Raw genomic sequence first — 15,446 nt, forward strand, 5'->3', positions numbered from 1 at the left:
TATCTTCTATTTACACCCAGTAACCCCGTTATGTCCGTCCTCTTCCTCCATAGTCACTGTGACGTCTTTTATCTCCAGCAGATGATGATACACACATATATAGTGTGGAAACCTAAATTAACCCCTTCAGGGGGGATCAGTTGATAATTAATATATCTTCCTGCATTCTCTGTGTAACGCACCGCTGAGCCCTGAATTCTCTGTATAATGCACCGCTGAGCCCTGCGTTCTCTGTGTAACACACCACTGAGCCCTGCATTCTCTGTGTAACACACCGGTGAGCCCTGCGTTCTCTGTGTAACGCACCGGTGAGTCCTGCGTTCTCTGTGTAACGCACCGGTGAGCCCTGCATTCTCTGTGTAACGCACCGGTGAGCCCTGCATTCTCTGTGTAACACACCGGTGAGCCCTGCATTCTCTGTGTAACGCACTGCTGAGCTCTGCATTCTCTGTGATTGGCCGGAGTGGCAAAGACATCACTCCGCGCGTCAATGCCAGCATTACCCATTGACAAAAATCGTTATTCTCAGTGCACCTGTGCCGTTGTCTCCTCCTTCTGGTGTCAAGCCCAATACAGAGCTAGAGGTGGTCACTGAAGTCACCGGATATTAATGAACTGTCGCTGAAAGTTGCACATCGGTGGGATTTTGATAATATGAGGACTTGATTTATTATTATTATTGTATTTTGGTTGCACTACACTATATTTTGTTTTCTAGTATTTCAATGAGAGTCACGTGTGGATCCACTCTTAAGCCCCACACACACTAGAGCTGCACGATTAATCGTTATCGCGATCTTTTTCCCGTTGCGATTCTTGACACAGGGTTTCACAATCTTTGACATGAAAATAATTTCCTCTCTACTCTCAGCCAAAAGTCAAAGGGGCAGACTCACAAACAATTGCATGGGCGCAGCGTATGTGAGATACGCTACGCCGCTGTAACTTACTGTTCCCAGCTTCAAATCCACAAAAAATTTGCGCCGTAAGTTACGGCGGCGTAGTGTATCTCTTGCGGCGTAATGGCGCGCAATTCAAATGCGGCAAGTAGGGGGCGTGTTTCATTTAAATGAAGCACGTGCCTGCGCCGAATGAACTGCACATGCGCCGTCCCTAAATTTTCCGCCGTGCATTACGCTAAATGATGTTGCAAGGACGTCATTGTTTTGACGTGGACGTAAATTACGTCCATCCCGATTCACGGAAGACTTACGCAAACAAAATAAAATATTTTAAAAATGATACGCGGGAATGAAGGCCATACTTAATATTGCGTACGCCACCATATAGCAGCTTTAACTATACGCCGGAAAAAGCCGACTAGAGACGACGTAAAAGAATGCGACGGCCGCTCGTACGTTCGTGGATCGTCGGAAATAGCTAATTTGCATACTCGACGCGGATTACGACGGGAACGCCACCCAGCGGACGCCGAAGAATTGCATCTAAGATCCGAAGACGTACGCCTGTCTGATCTAAACCAAATGCCGTCGTATCTTGTTTTGAGGATTCAAAACAAAGATACGACGCGGGAAATTTGAAATTACGCCGGCGTATCAGTAGATATGCCGGCGTACTTTCTTTGTGGATCTGCCCCAAAGTCTGGGCAGCCTGCCAAGTTTTAAAAACATTCTTTATCAGTGGAAAGTTAAGTCTAAACATTGTATCACATCAAAGGAATAAACTTCTGTATGCAAATTAGGGAACAATTAACCACTTAAACGCCAAACCTTTTTCTGACAGCTCTTTTCAAGTTAAAATCATTATTTTTTTTTGCTAGAAAATAACTTAGAACTCCCAAACATTATATATTTTTTTAGTAGAGACCCTAGAGAATAAAATGGCGGTTGTTGCAATATTTTATGTTGCACTGTATTTGCGCAGCAGTCTTTTTAAATGCAATTTTTTTTTTGTATAAATGTAAAAGATTTTACGCCGTGAGAATCGTGATCTTCATTCTAAATATATTTCTTTTTATTCAAAGGTTTTCCAAAATTATAACATAATACATAAACAGTGTAAACAATATCATGGAGGGAAATAATCCCAAATTACAGTACCTCTAACACAAATCGGGCCGTCTGGTCCAACTAAACAACATAAATACAATCCGTAGTTCAAACCCACTATCTATCTAGTTCCCACTTCATAGGTTAGAGCAGGGCTCGACAAATCCCGGGCGCCAGGTCGCCATGGCGACTAGAAATAGGGTCCTGGCGACTTGGCTTGGAAGGGGGGGCAAAAAAAAAAAAAGGAATTTTTTTTTTTATTGTGAGCTGGCACCATCTGTTGGTGAGCTGTTGGTATTACAAGTTATTACCACCAGATGTGTAAGCTGGCGCCATTTGGTGGTGGCCGTTGGTATTACAAGTTAAGCATTACAAGTTAAACAGCAATTCTAATGTAATTTTTCACTATTTTCACTGCCATCTTCTTCCCTGTAATTAGAACCCCCAAACATTATATATATTTTTTTATCCTAACACCCTAGAGAATAAAATGGCGATCGTTGCAATACTTTCTGTCATGCCGTATTTGCGCAGCGGTCTTGCAAGCGCACTTTTTTGGGGAAAAAATTACACTTTTTTTAATTATAAAATAAGACAACAGTAAAATTATCCCCATTTTTTTAAATATTATGAAAGATAATGTTACGCCGAGTAAATTCATACCCAACATGTCACGCTTCAAAATTGTGTCCGCTCGTGGAATGGCGTCAAACTTTTACCCTTTAAAATCTCCGTAGGCGACGTTTAAAAAAATCTACAGGTTGCATGTTTTGAGTTACAGAGGAGGTCTAGGGCTAGAATTATTGCTCTCGCTCTACCGATCGTGGCGATACCTCACATGTGTGGTTTGAACACCGTTTACATATGCGGTCGCTGCCTTCTACTTACTAATATATGCCGACTAACTTATTCCCTATTTTCACTCCCCAGTAATCTCTTCCCTTCTTCTGAGTATACAAATGCATTCCATGCACCCCAAGTTAAATTATATTGGGCCAGATTCTCTAAGATCCTGCGGCGGCGTCGCGTAAGCTATTTACACTACGCCGCCCCAACTTACAGGAGCAAGTGCTGTATTCCCCAAACACTTGCTCCGTAGTTTGCGGCGGCGTAGTGTAAAAGGCCCGGCGTATCCCCGCGTAATTCAAAGGGGGCGGCTTGTATTTAAATTAAGCGCGCCCCCGTGCCAAGCGAACTGCGCATGCTCCGGGCTTAAAATAGCCCAGTGCGCATGCTCCAGTTCTCGACGGAAAACGTCAATGACGCCGACGTGTGCGTCATTGACGTAAAGTCGTATTTAAGAACGACTTAGGAAAACGACGTACCCGACGGGAAAAGATGACACGGACCCGACGCCATACTTAACATGGCATACGGCGGACTGGCGTAAGGTTACCCCTCATATAGCAGGGGTAACCTTACGCTTACGCAAACGACGGCTATGCGAGGCAAATTCGTTTGGGAATTGGCGTATTAGGCTCATTTGCATAAACAAATGAGACCTGAACGTAAACGCCACCTAGCGGCCGGCGGCGAATTACATTTAAGATCCGACAGTGTAAGTAACTTACACCTGTCGGATCTACAGCGTATCTATGCAAAAATGATTCTAGGAATCACTCGCATAGATACGCGGGTCAAAAACAGAGATACAACGGAATATCCTGAGATACACCGTCGTAACTCTTCTGAGAATCTGGCCCATTGTTCTTTTCTATCTTGGGCTGATAGCACCAAATCTTCTATGGCCCCCACATTTCTAACCCTATACAGCCACTCTGCAATCGTGGGTGGCCTAGGGGTTTTTCCAGTTCCGGGCTATGCCCGCCTTGGCCTCATCCATCAGGTGACAAATAATCACATTTTTATATATCTTTATTGGGATCTGTGATAGGTGTAACAAACAGAAAGCGGGGTCATCCAATATTTGATAGGTTGTACATTTTTGAGAGATCCTTTGTACTTCTGACCAATACTTCCTAATCCTAGGGCAAGTCCAGAATATATGGAACAGAGTTCCCTTATTCCTCTTACATCGCCAACACAGATCTGAACTTCCCGGGAAGAACCTACCTGGTTTCGCTGGTGTATAGTACCACCTGTTTAAAAGTTTAGAGTTTAATTCCTGTGTTCTGGTACAGATTGATGTCTTCATAGAAAGATTATCTTTTGTTGTTGGGCCTGTGTGAAATTCAGATCCATATCACTTGCCCATTTTCTCATAGCAGGTATCTCGTAGTCTTATAGGGGTGCTCTTCATTCTAAGCAAAAAAATTGTGATTCTCATTTTGGCCAGAATCGTGCAGCTCTAATACACACTATGGGCCAGATCCACAAAGAACTTACGGCGGTGTATATATTGATACGCCGCGTAACTTCTACGATGCGCCGTGGTATCTTTGTTCTGTATCCACAAAACAAGATACGCCTGAATGTGGGCTCGATCCGACTGACGTACGTCTTAGTACGCCGTCGGATCTTAGGTGCATATTTACGCTGGCTGCTAGGTGACGCTTCCGTTGATTTCCGCGTCGAGTATGCAAATTAGCTAGATACGCCGATTCTCAAACGTACGTCCGCCCGGCGCATTTTTTTTACGTTGTTTACGTAAGGCTTTTTTCGGCGTAACGTTACCCCTGCCTCTATGAGGTGTACGCAATGTTATATATGGACGTCGGGACAGCGTCGAAGTTTACGTCGTTTGCGTAAAACGTTTTGCGAATAGGGCTTTGCTTAAATTACGTTCATGTCGAAAGCATTGACTATTTGCGACGTGATTTCGAGCATGCGCACTGGGATACCCCCACGGACGGCGCATTCGCCGTTAAAAAAAACGTCATTTACGTGGGGTCAAGATGAATTAACATAAAACACGCCCACATCTTAGTCATTTGAATTTCGCGCCCTTACGCCGACACATTTACACTACGCCGCCGCAACTTACGGCGCAAATTCTTTCTGGATAAGGAACCTCCGCTCTAAGTTACGGCGGCGTAGTGTATCTGAGATACGCTACGCCTGCCTAAAGATAGGCAGTTCTTTGTGGATCTGGCCCTATCAGTTTTCCTGCAGGTTTTTCTCTTCAGTTTTACCAAAACCATGTAGTGCAAGGGCCGGCCTGATTACATACAAATTGAAACTCTTGAGGTTTGACCACATATTAGATGGTTTTGGTAAATCTGAAGACAAAAACCTGCAGTCAAACTGATAGTGTGTATGGGGCTTAAGAGGTGTGGGCAGCAATCACATCAAGCCTATTAGTAGGCTGATACATTGAATTCTTTCATGTTATTATATTTACTCACATTATTTCTGTATTGTATATTGCTCTGATTAGATATTTCCTCACATTATGATTTATACACAGCATGTTTGTTACAATGAATGTTTTATTATATATTCAGAGTGGAAACCTCGGGGATGATAATATTGATTATAAAGAAGAGTATAAAGAGGAGGATGAGGAGTATGGAGTGATGGAGGAGTTTTCAGAAGGACAGAAGGATATGATGGAGCCACCTAATACCAGGAACCCCCCAGAGAGATGTCCCCGTCCTCTGTATTCCCGGGATTCCACACAGGAAGGTCACACCATCTCTCCTTATTTAAAGGTTAGTGGGTTGGAGCATCTAGACATGGACTTGTGGAAACAATGTTTGGATTTTTTATGTGATGTCACAATAATAATGATTATATCTTACAGATGATATTCTCTCTCATTCTCTTGGTTTAGAGTGGAGATCCAATCGATATAGAATTTGAGGTGAAATCAGAAGAAGAAGAGACGTATGTGAGGGATGATCAGCAGTCTATGGAGGAGGATGGAATAACGGGGACATTTATAGAGGAGGACATTCCTACAGAGATCAGCACAGGTGGGTCATTAACACTAAATCCATTCCTCCACCCATACTGCTCACTGATTGGTCCAGAGTAGGGCGGGGACTGGGTGATATCAGCCTGTAATCCCCTGGTCACTTTCCTGAGCTGTGTTCCCCGTATTCCTGTATTTGAGTGAGTGAGTGAGAAATTTATATAGCGCTACACATGCGAACTGAATCGCCTCAGGGCTCTTAGTATCCATTCCCTACTGTATTTTGCCTTTAGAATAGATGGGTTTTGAGTCTATTCCTGAAGGCCTAGTGATTCACCTCCATTCGGGTGCTAGTTGGTAGTCCGTTCCATAGTCTAGGTCCTTGGACTGCAAATCTTCGTTCTCCTTTACAAAAACAAGGTGATTGAGCGCACTCTTAATGCGTACGGTGTAAAGTTATTAATGGAATGCTCCCGGAACAATGGAGAAGGGGAGCGTGTTTCCCGAGTGTGCAGCCTGGATGACGTCACTTCGGAGCTGGGCTGCACAGGAACACCAGGACTGATGGAGGAAGCGAGGGCGGCTACAGACTCCGGGTCCACCGTCTCCGGCATCTCCCAGGTAAGGGGGCGAGGCTGTTCTGCCTTACTCTGGGGGACCAGGTCTGAGATTCTCAGGACCATTGCTTTCCCTCCCTGGGTGGGGAACATTTTGGTGGAGGGACTCCCCGCACTTTCTTTACTGACATGAACACAGTGGTGTATGGTCAGGGGGATATTTTCTGATGGACTGTTGTCCTGGCTGTGTGTTTACTTTCAGATCAAAGCTCAGGACAAGACACAGGTTCAAGCCCCTAAGAGAAAGTGCGCTGTATGTGGGGAGAAATTAGGCTCTAACTGGAAAAAGCCTCTATGTGCAGAGTGCATTGCCAGTTTAGTTAAGGATGACTCCTCGGCTGAGTGTCACAAGGTTTTAGCATCCGTCAAGGATGAACTAGCATCCACCTTTAGGTCCTTCAGGGGAATGATGGACAGGGTGCAAATGCCATCCCCCATTTACAGGACCTCTAGTGCGCCATCCTTGGCAGCCACGGCTGGGGTGTCTGAACAAGAGGAGGAAGAGGCAGGCGGGTCTACGCGATCCCAGGCTTCTTCCCAGATAGATTCAGCATCCGGCTCAGAGGTAGAGGAAGATTCCTCCATGGGGACAAGGTACAAGCTGTCTCTAGATGATGTAGGAGACTTGCTTAAGGCAATCTATGAAACCTTAGAGATCCGAGAGGAACCTGTCCAGTTATCGAAGCACGACCAGCTATACCAGGGGTGCGGTGCTCAAAATAACAGGGTTTTCCCTGTTCACAAGTCGCTTGTAGAAGCTATCTTGCTGGAGTGGGAGCAGCCAGAACAAAGGCCTTTTTTTGCGGGAAATTTAAAATGAAGATTTCCTTTTGAGGATGACGCATCACAGACCTGGAACAAGGTCCCGAAACTTGATGCGCCCTTGGCCAGGGTTTCTAAAAGAACCGACCTGGCTTTCGATGGCCTAGGATCTCTTAAGGACCCCATGGATAAAAGAGGTGAAATCCTACTCAAGAGAGCATGGGATGCTTCCACTATAGCTCTGAAACCAGCGCTGGCGGCTACATGTGTAGCCAGAAATTTGGAATGCTGGCTCAACCAGCTTCAAGCTCACATCACAGCCAGTACTTCCAGGCAACAGATTTTAAAGTCATTTCCGTTGCTCATGAAGGCAGTGGGTTTTCTAGCTGATGCCTCTTCAGAATCTGTGAAGCTGGCAGCTAGATCAGCAGCGTTAGTTAACGCAGCCAGAAGGTTGGTCTGGTTGAAGACCTGGACCGGGGATGCCGCATCTAAGCTAAAGCTCTGCGGCTTGCCGTTTTCAGGGGACCATCTGTTTGGTCCTGGCCTCCAAGAAGCGTTGGAAAGAACGCAGGACAAGAAAAAAGCCTTTCCCGAAAGAAAGAAAAAAGATGGGAACAGACGTTTTTTTCGAGGGTTCAAACAGAACCAGAAACATAGCGATACCCGTCCTAAAAAACACTGGTCAGGCCAGAAGGGACGAGGTAGAGGAGGAATCTTGTTTAACCCTCCTCAGGCTACCCCCAAATCCCAGTGATGCTCAGGTCCCTGTAGGGGGAAGGTTGGGGGAGTTCCTCTTGCAATGGACAGAGTCAACAGTCAGCCCGTTTGTGCAAGACGTCATAAAAAACGGCTACAGACTGGAATTCTTTTCTCCCCCCCCCCTCCGGTATTTTTGGTCACCCAACTCCCAAGGGATCGGGAGAAAGCGGAGGCCCTAGGCCTCCTTTTGGGAGACCTATTAGACCAGAGGGTCTTAATGGAAGTTCCCCAGATGGAAGTAGGTCAGGGGGTGTATTCACATGTCTTTGTGGTGAAAAAACCCTCTGGAAAATACAGACTGATATTAAACCTGCGTCCCCTCAACAGGTTTGTCAGGTACAAGCGCTTCAGAATGGAGTCGATTTTTTTCAGTGACCAATCTTATCTTTCCAAATTGTTTTATGGCCACGGTGGACCTCAGAGATGCATACTTGCATATCCCGATTCGCCCGGAAAGTCAAAAATTCCTGAGGCTAGCGGTGAAGATGGGGTCAGCCATCAAGCATTTTCAGTTCAGGGCCCTCCCCTTCGGGCTTTCATCCTCCCCAAGGATATTTACCAAAGTCCTAGCAGAGGCCTTGGCGCCCCTGAGAATCCAGGGCATTACGGTCATTCCATACCTGGACGACCTCTTGTTTGTAGCCCCGTCAGGTCCCCAACTAGAGAGCGACCTGAAGGTAGCCCTGTCCTTCCTGCGCTCCTTAGGGTGGCTGATCAACAAGGACAAATCACAGCTTGTACCTTCCCAAGAAGTCATATATCTGGGGTACAGGATCTCCTCAGTAGAGAGGAAGACTTTCCTTCCGCAGGAGAAGATTCTCAAGCTAGAGCGGGCGATTGCACAACTTCAGACAAATCTGGGCGCCAACATCAGAGATGTGATGAGAGTGTTGGGCCTTATGTCGGCCTGTTTCCCCGCGGTGCCCTGGGCCAGGTCACATCTATGCCCCTTACAGGGGCTTATGCTCAAGCATTGGAATGGCAGGAGGGAGGGATTGGACCTTCCAATGCCTATTCCAAACAGCATCAAGAGAGATCTGTGGTGGTGGCGGTCCAGAGAGAACCTAGAGAGAGGTCTTTCCTGGGATCCTCCAGCAGCCTTGGTGCTAACCACCGACGCCAGCAGGAAGGGTTGGGGAGCCCACTTGGAAGAAGATTGGACCCAGGGACGATGGTCTTCCTCAGAAGTCCTACGGTCGTCAAACCAAAAAGAGCTATTGGCAGTCCTAAGGGCCATACAGGTCTTCAAGTCCCGGTAATAGGACAGCACCTACAAGTGAGAACAGACAATGCTGCCACGGTCGCCTACATAAACAAGCAAGGGGCACAAGGAGTCCAGCCCTTCAGGCCACGGCTACACAGATTCTAAGTTGGGCAGAGAAGAATCTAGTGTGCCTTTCGGCCATCCACTTGAAGGGTTCTCTAAATACCCTGGCCGATTTTCTCAGCAGACAACCCGTAAGTCAAGACGAGTGGTCTCTGGACAGGGAAGTATTCAAACAAATAGTGTCTCTCTGGGGACTACCAGAGGTGGACCTATTCGCGGCAGAAGGGAACAGGAAGACTCCAGTGTTCTTCTCTATTAACCCTCAGGACAGAGCAAAGGGAATAGATGCCTTCACCCATCCCTGGCATTTCAGCCTGGCCTATGCCTTCCCCCCAGTGAGGTTAATCCCCAAGGTGATTCGGAAGTTTCTCAGGGAACCTGCGGACCTGATTTTGGTCACGCCTTTTTGGCCCAAGCGGCCTTGGTTCGCCAGCCTGAAAAGACTGGACCTGTATCCACCTTGGACGCTTCCGGAAAGAGAGAACCTATTATCCATAGGTCCAGTCCTTCATCCTCGGATAAAGAGCCTGAAACTGACCGTTTGGTTTCTAAGGAGCTACTTTTAAAGGCCCATGGTTTTTCAAATAGGGTGGTTAAAACCCTCCTGGAATGTCGCAAACCGGTGACAATGGCTATCTACTCCAAGATCTGGAAGAAATTCAATTCCTGGAAGATAGAGCAGGGGTTTTCCCGGACTAACATCCCAGCAGTATTAGATTTTCTGCAAGCAGGGGTGGAACTAGGTTTATCCATCAGCACTCTTAAAGTACAGGCGGCTGCCTTAAGTATTTTTTTGGAGACTCCTCTTCAGCAAGATCGTTTCGTTAATTTTTTTTTCAAAAGCTTGTCAAGGTCCAAGCCCGTTAGGATCAGAGCCTGCCCCACTTGGGATCTTTCACTGGTACTGGAAGCTCTTACCAACAAACCGTTTGAGCCTCTGGAGGAATCTTCATTGAAGCATGTTACATTAAAAACAGCGTTTCTAGTTGCTATAACCTCAGCCAGGAGAGTTAGTGACCTACAGGCCCTTTCTATTAGAGAGCCCTTCCTAAAGGTTTTGGATGACAGAGTCATTCTTAGGACGGATCCTAGTTTCTTGCCAAAAGTGGCATCTACCTTTCACAGAACTCAGGATATTATCCTGCCAACCCTTTATTCCTCTTCAGATGATGATAAGGGGGAATTGTTGTCCTTATTGGATGTTAAAAGAAATATTTTATTTTATTTAGAAGTCACAAAAGAGTTCAGGCTTGGTGATTCCCTTTTTGTTAATTTTTCGGGTGCCCGTAAAGGCTACGGGACATCAAAATCTTCTATCGCCAGGTGGCTTAGGATGTTAATTATTGAGGCTTATCAGATAGGGGGTAAGGAACCACCTACAGTCAAAGCCCATTCTACCCGGGCAGTTGCAGTTTCCTGGGCAGAAAGAGCCAGAGCTTCCCTGGAAGAGATCTGTAAGGCGGCAGCCTGGACATCTTACTCAACCTTTGCAAGACATTATCGGTTGGACCTTATGTCAGACAAAGATCAGGCCTCCAGACAGGGGTCCCACCCTAAAAACGAGTAAGTTTCTTGCTTATCTCAAGAGGCTGTCCTGAAAGACGACTAGAGAAAACCGGAGTTAGGCTTACCGGTAACTCTGTTTCTAGGAGTCTTCCAGGACAGCCGGAGTTTTTCCCACCCGGTGTCAATTTAGGAACTGGTATTGTGGTGATGATCTAACGATGTGTTAGTAGATTATGTCTTTCAGGATCTTCTGGTATTTCTCGGGCAAAATGAGGAGGAGACCTGGAGGACTGCCTTTTAAAGAAAAGGGTGTACGTGTTTCCTGTCCCGGAGGGAGGAGCCCAAGGTCTCAAGAGGCTTTCCTGGAAGACTCCTAGAAACAGAGTTACCGGTAAGCCTAACTCTGTTTTTTTTTTACCACTTGTTCATCTTACCGGCAAGAATATGCCATTCCTCTGAAAAGCGATCCTTGCTGTGATCGCTTTTCAGAGGCATTTGACAGCTGGTAAAAAGGGAATATGTTGTCTCCTCCTAACCCCCTAAATGTATCATCACTAGGCTGCGTGCAATGCACACATTTGCAGGGTGATTGCAGTGCTGCCCCATTCACCTAGGGGTATACTTCAAGTCCTTTCTGACTGGAAAAAGATGGAGAAATACCGACATAGAGGAACCCGTCTCTACATTTTCCTCCTGCAGCCACTGAATGCCTGCAGGAGGGAGAGGAGGAGAAACATGGGGGGGGGTGGAGAGAGAGCAGCTCCTCCTATCCAGCTTCTTTCTGCTCCCCCATGGGCTCTCCAGCCCCCCTGTGCCTTTTCTTGCCCCCCCCCCCCCTTATCCCCACAGCTCTGCAGGGTGCTCTCCTCTCCCGTCGGTTGCTGTGGTGCATCTGTCAGGATGAAGTCTTCTCTGAATGGAGTCAGTGATCTTTTACCGATCCTTGATTTTGTCTATTCACAACTGAGACATAGTAAACTGCATTTCCTATGCTTCAGTTAATGAATGAAGGGGAAGCTCTTCCTGTCCATTCATTCTGTGCTGCTGAGGCTGCAGAGAAGGAGACGATGGGCTATCTTCATGACCACTATCCTTCCCAACCATGAGATCTGATGACCTGAACCTACAGAGATCGCAATTGCGACCTAACACCATTCACCAGGGAAGGCCTGGATAGGAGAGTCAGCGACATATAGAGGAATTCTATCTCCTACAGCCACTGAATGCCCACTTCCTGTCCTTTCTCCAGCAGGCATTTTACAGCTGCATGAGGGAGGGGATTGGTTCCTCTATATGCCGCCTCCCCTGTTGCCCTTCCTATCCAGATTCCTAATGCTCCCCTCAGGCCCCCCGTGCTCTCTCATCCCCCACAACTATGCCAGGTTCCCCCCTTCCTCTCTTCCCTCAGCTGCTGTCAGGATAGAGAGCAGGTAAGTGGCTCGTAAATGTGTCATTTACATTCCCTTCTCTATCTGAATGAATAGGGACAGTGATCAATACCGATCACTGACTATGTTCATTCATAACTGAAGCATAGTAAACAGTTTTTTCCTATGCTTCCGCTTATGAATGAACAGGAAGCCTCTGTACAGAGCTATTCCTATTCATTCATTCTGTGCAGCTAAGACTGCAGATAAGCAGTTTGAGGGCTGTGTCCTCAATCTCCTTTCTCTGTCTCAAAAGGTGAAACATCAGAAGTCTTTGTAGACCCCTGATATCTCTCCAAAGTCCTCCTAAAAAAAAAAAAATATATATATATTTCAAAAAATTATATTGTAAAAAAATGAATAAAACAAAAAACGACTGACACCAGTGGGAGAACTACCACACAAACTTCACACTTGCCACCGGGCCCTGGTGTTCCGCCACCGGGCCGTCCGGGGGTCAGGGGGCCTCTTCATGGTTTCTTGCATCGGGGCCCTGGTGTTCTAGTTAAGTCACTGGTTTGTAGACTCTATAACTTTCACAAAGACCAAATAATATACACTAATTTGGGTTATTTTTTTTACCAAAGATATGTACCAGTATACATTTTGGTCAAAATTTATTAAGGAAAAATTACTAATTTGCTAAATTTTATAACCAAAACATAATTTTTTATTTTTTTTACAGAATTTTAATTTTTCCTAATTTTTAGTGCAAACAACTAAATAAAAACCCAACAGTGATTGAATACCACCAAAAGAAAGCTCTATTTGTGTGAAAAAAGGGACAAATATTGGTACATTGTTGTATGACTGAGTAATTGTCATTCAAATTGTGAGAGCGCTGAAAGCTGAAAATTGGTCTGGTTAGCAAGGGGGTATAAGTGGTTAAAGTAAAAGTTTACTAGTATTGTGCATTATATATAAAATTATTGAATCCATAAAGTCTCAGCTACTTTAATATAAAAGTCCCCCCTCCCCCTCTAACCTCCATATATCTTCATGTGTGACTCCCAGGTAAAATCCCCATATATCCTACTTCTGGGTATATTTATTATTATATATATGATATAAGATATATTACTTTCACTATCTCACAGTATAAATGAATCCCTTATAGTAGTGATTATCGGATGTTTTTGTACTATAAAGGAATATTTTTTATCCCATCATAAGAGATGATGAAATAAAATCATGCTGCTGCTATAAATGTCCTATGCTGGTCATACACGGATCTATTATTGGACGAGAATATTCACACAAATATTTGTATGAAAATGATTTGTACATTCGATGAATGGACGAGTGTAGATAGAAAATTCCACTTTCTTTTACCATTCAATTATAAAATGAAAGTAACTTCTGAGTAAAAACCACACCCACCATGTGAGAATTTGTTCTATGGAGAAAAGTTTTCTGTTCTGCTCCTTCCAATTTTCCCGTCACTGTGGTGGAAAATGAACGCCGATTTGACCCACTAATGGTTAGAAAATTGGATGAATGTTTTTGTGAAAGAAAAATGAGTTTGTGTACGGCCAGCATAAGTGACATCAGGTGCAGGGAGCTTGTACCCACCTACCTGTCTATGACAAGGGAGTCTGTCACCCATCATATTATATTACACTCCTGTCTGATCATCTGCAAAACAGCGTTTTACCTCTTTTTATATTTTATTAATGTTGTTCTCTGATTGTGATATGTAGCAGATTCACCCTCTAATAATACATCTATCTGTCTGTTATTCTCAGAGTGGATTAAATATCCAACTATATATCTGGAGATTTATATTTACCGCTGTATATAGATATTCAAGAATATTAACTCCATTATACACCAAACCTTTTTTTTCAGGTTTTTATCCAATTAATAAAAACAATAATCGGCCAACTAATCAATTCAGAAAACAATCATTAGTTGCCGCCCTACAGAGGACCCATTTACTAGTCACCTTGAGGGGGGATTGTAAGATCCTCAGAGACAAAGCTGCCTGATGTGGGCGGAGTCCTGGGTTAGGGGAACCAATCAGCTCATGTCTAGTAATAATCTTTGTATTTCTATTTTAGTAGATGGACGGGAGATGAGGAAAACCTCAGAGGATTGTCTCACTTGGTCTCCAGACTGTAAAGTAGAAGATGAGGACATCACACAGTATAGTCCAGGAGAAAACCCGACTACCTCAAATGTCCATCCGGCTCCACACAGTGTAGATGGACCATCGTATTCCTCCTATCCTGAGGAACCTCAGACTGTGGGGGACGGTGCCGGACCATCGTATTCCTCTTATCCTGAGGAACCTCAGACTGTGCGGGACGGTGCCGGACCATCGTATTCCTCTTATCCTGAGGAACCTCAGACTGTGCGGGACGGTGCCGGACCATCGTATTCCTCTTATCCTGAGGAACCTCAGACTGTGAGGGACGGTGCCGGACCATCGTATTCCTCTTATCCTGAGGAACCTCAGACTGTGCGGGACGGTGCCGGACCATCTTATTCCTCTTATCCTGAGGAACCTCAGACTGTGCGGGACGGTGCCGGACCATCGTATTCCTCTTATCCCGAGGAACCTCAGACTGTGCGGGACGGTGCTGGAATATTGTATTCCTCTTATCCTGAGGAACCTCAGACTGTGCGGGACGGTGCCATCCTTCCAACAGATATGAGCTTTTCCTGTCCTGAGTGCAGAAAGTGTTTCCCTTCTAAATCCAAACTTAACAGACATAAAATAACTCACACGGGGGAGAAGCCGTATTCCTGTCCTAAGTGCGGGAAATGTTTTTCAGTGAAGTCCAGTCTTTCTAAACATCAGAGATCTCACATGGGTGAGAAGCCGTATTCCTGTCCTGAGTGTGGGAAATGCTTTATACAAAAATCAGACCTTGTCATACATCAGAGATCTCACACGGGGGAGAAGCCGTATTCCTGTCCTGAGTGTGGGAAATGTTTTTCAAAAAAGTCCAGTCTTTCCATACATCAGAGATCTCACACGGGAGAGCAGCCATATTCCTGTTCTGAGTGCGGGAAATGTTTTTCAGTGAAGTCCAGTCTTTCCATACATCAGAGCTCTCACACGGGGGAGAAGCCATATTCCTGTTCTGAGTGTGGGAAATGTTTTTCACATAAGTCCTATCTTTACAGACATCAGAGATCTCACACAGGGGAGAAGCCATATTCCTGTTCTGAGTGCGGGAAATGTTTTTTAGAGAAGTCCTATCTTTACAGACATCA

This window comes from Rana temporaria (genome assembly GCF_905171775.1).
Source record: "Rana temporaria chromosome 4 unlocalized genomic scaffold, aRanTem1.1 chr4w, whole genome shotgun sequence".
In the NCBI taxonomy this organism is placed as follows: Eukaryota; Metazoa; Chordata; class Amphibia; order Anura; family Ranidae; genus Rana; species Rana temporaria.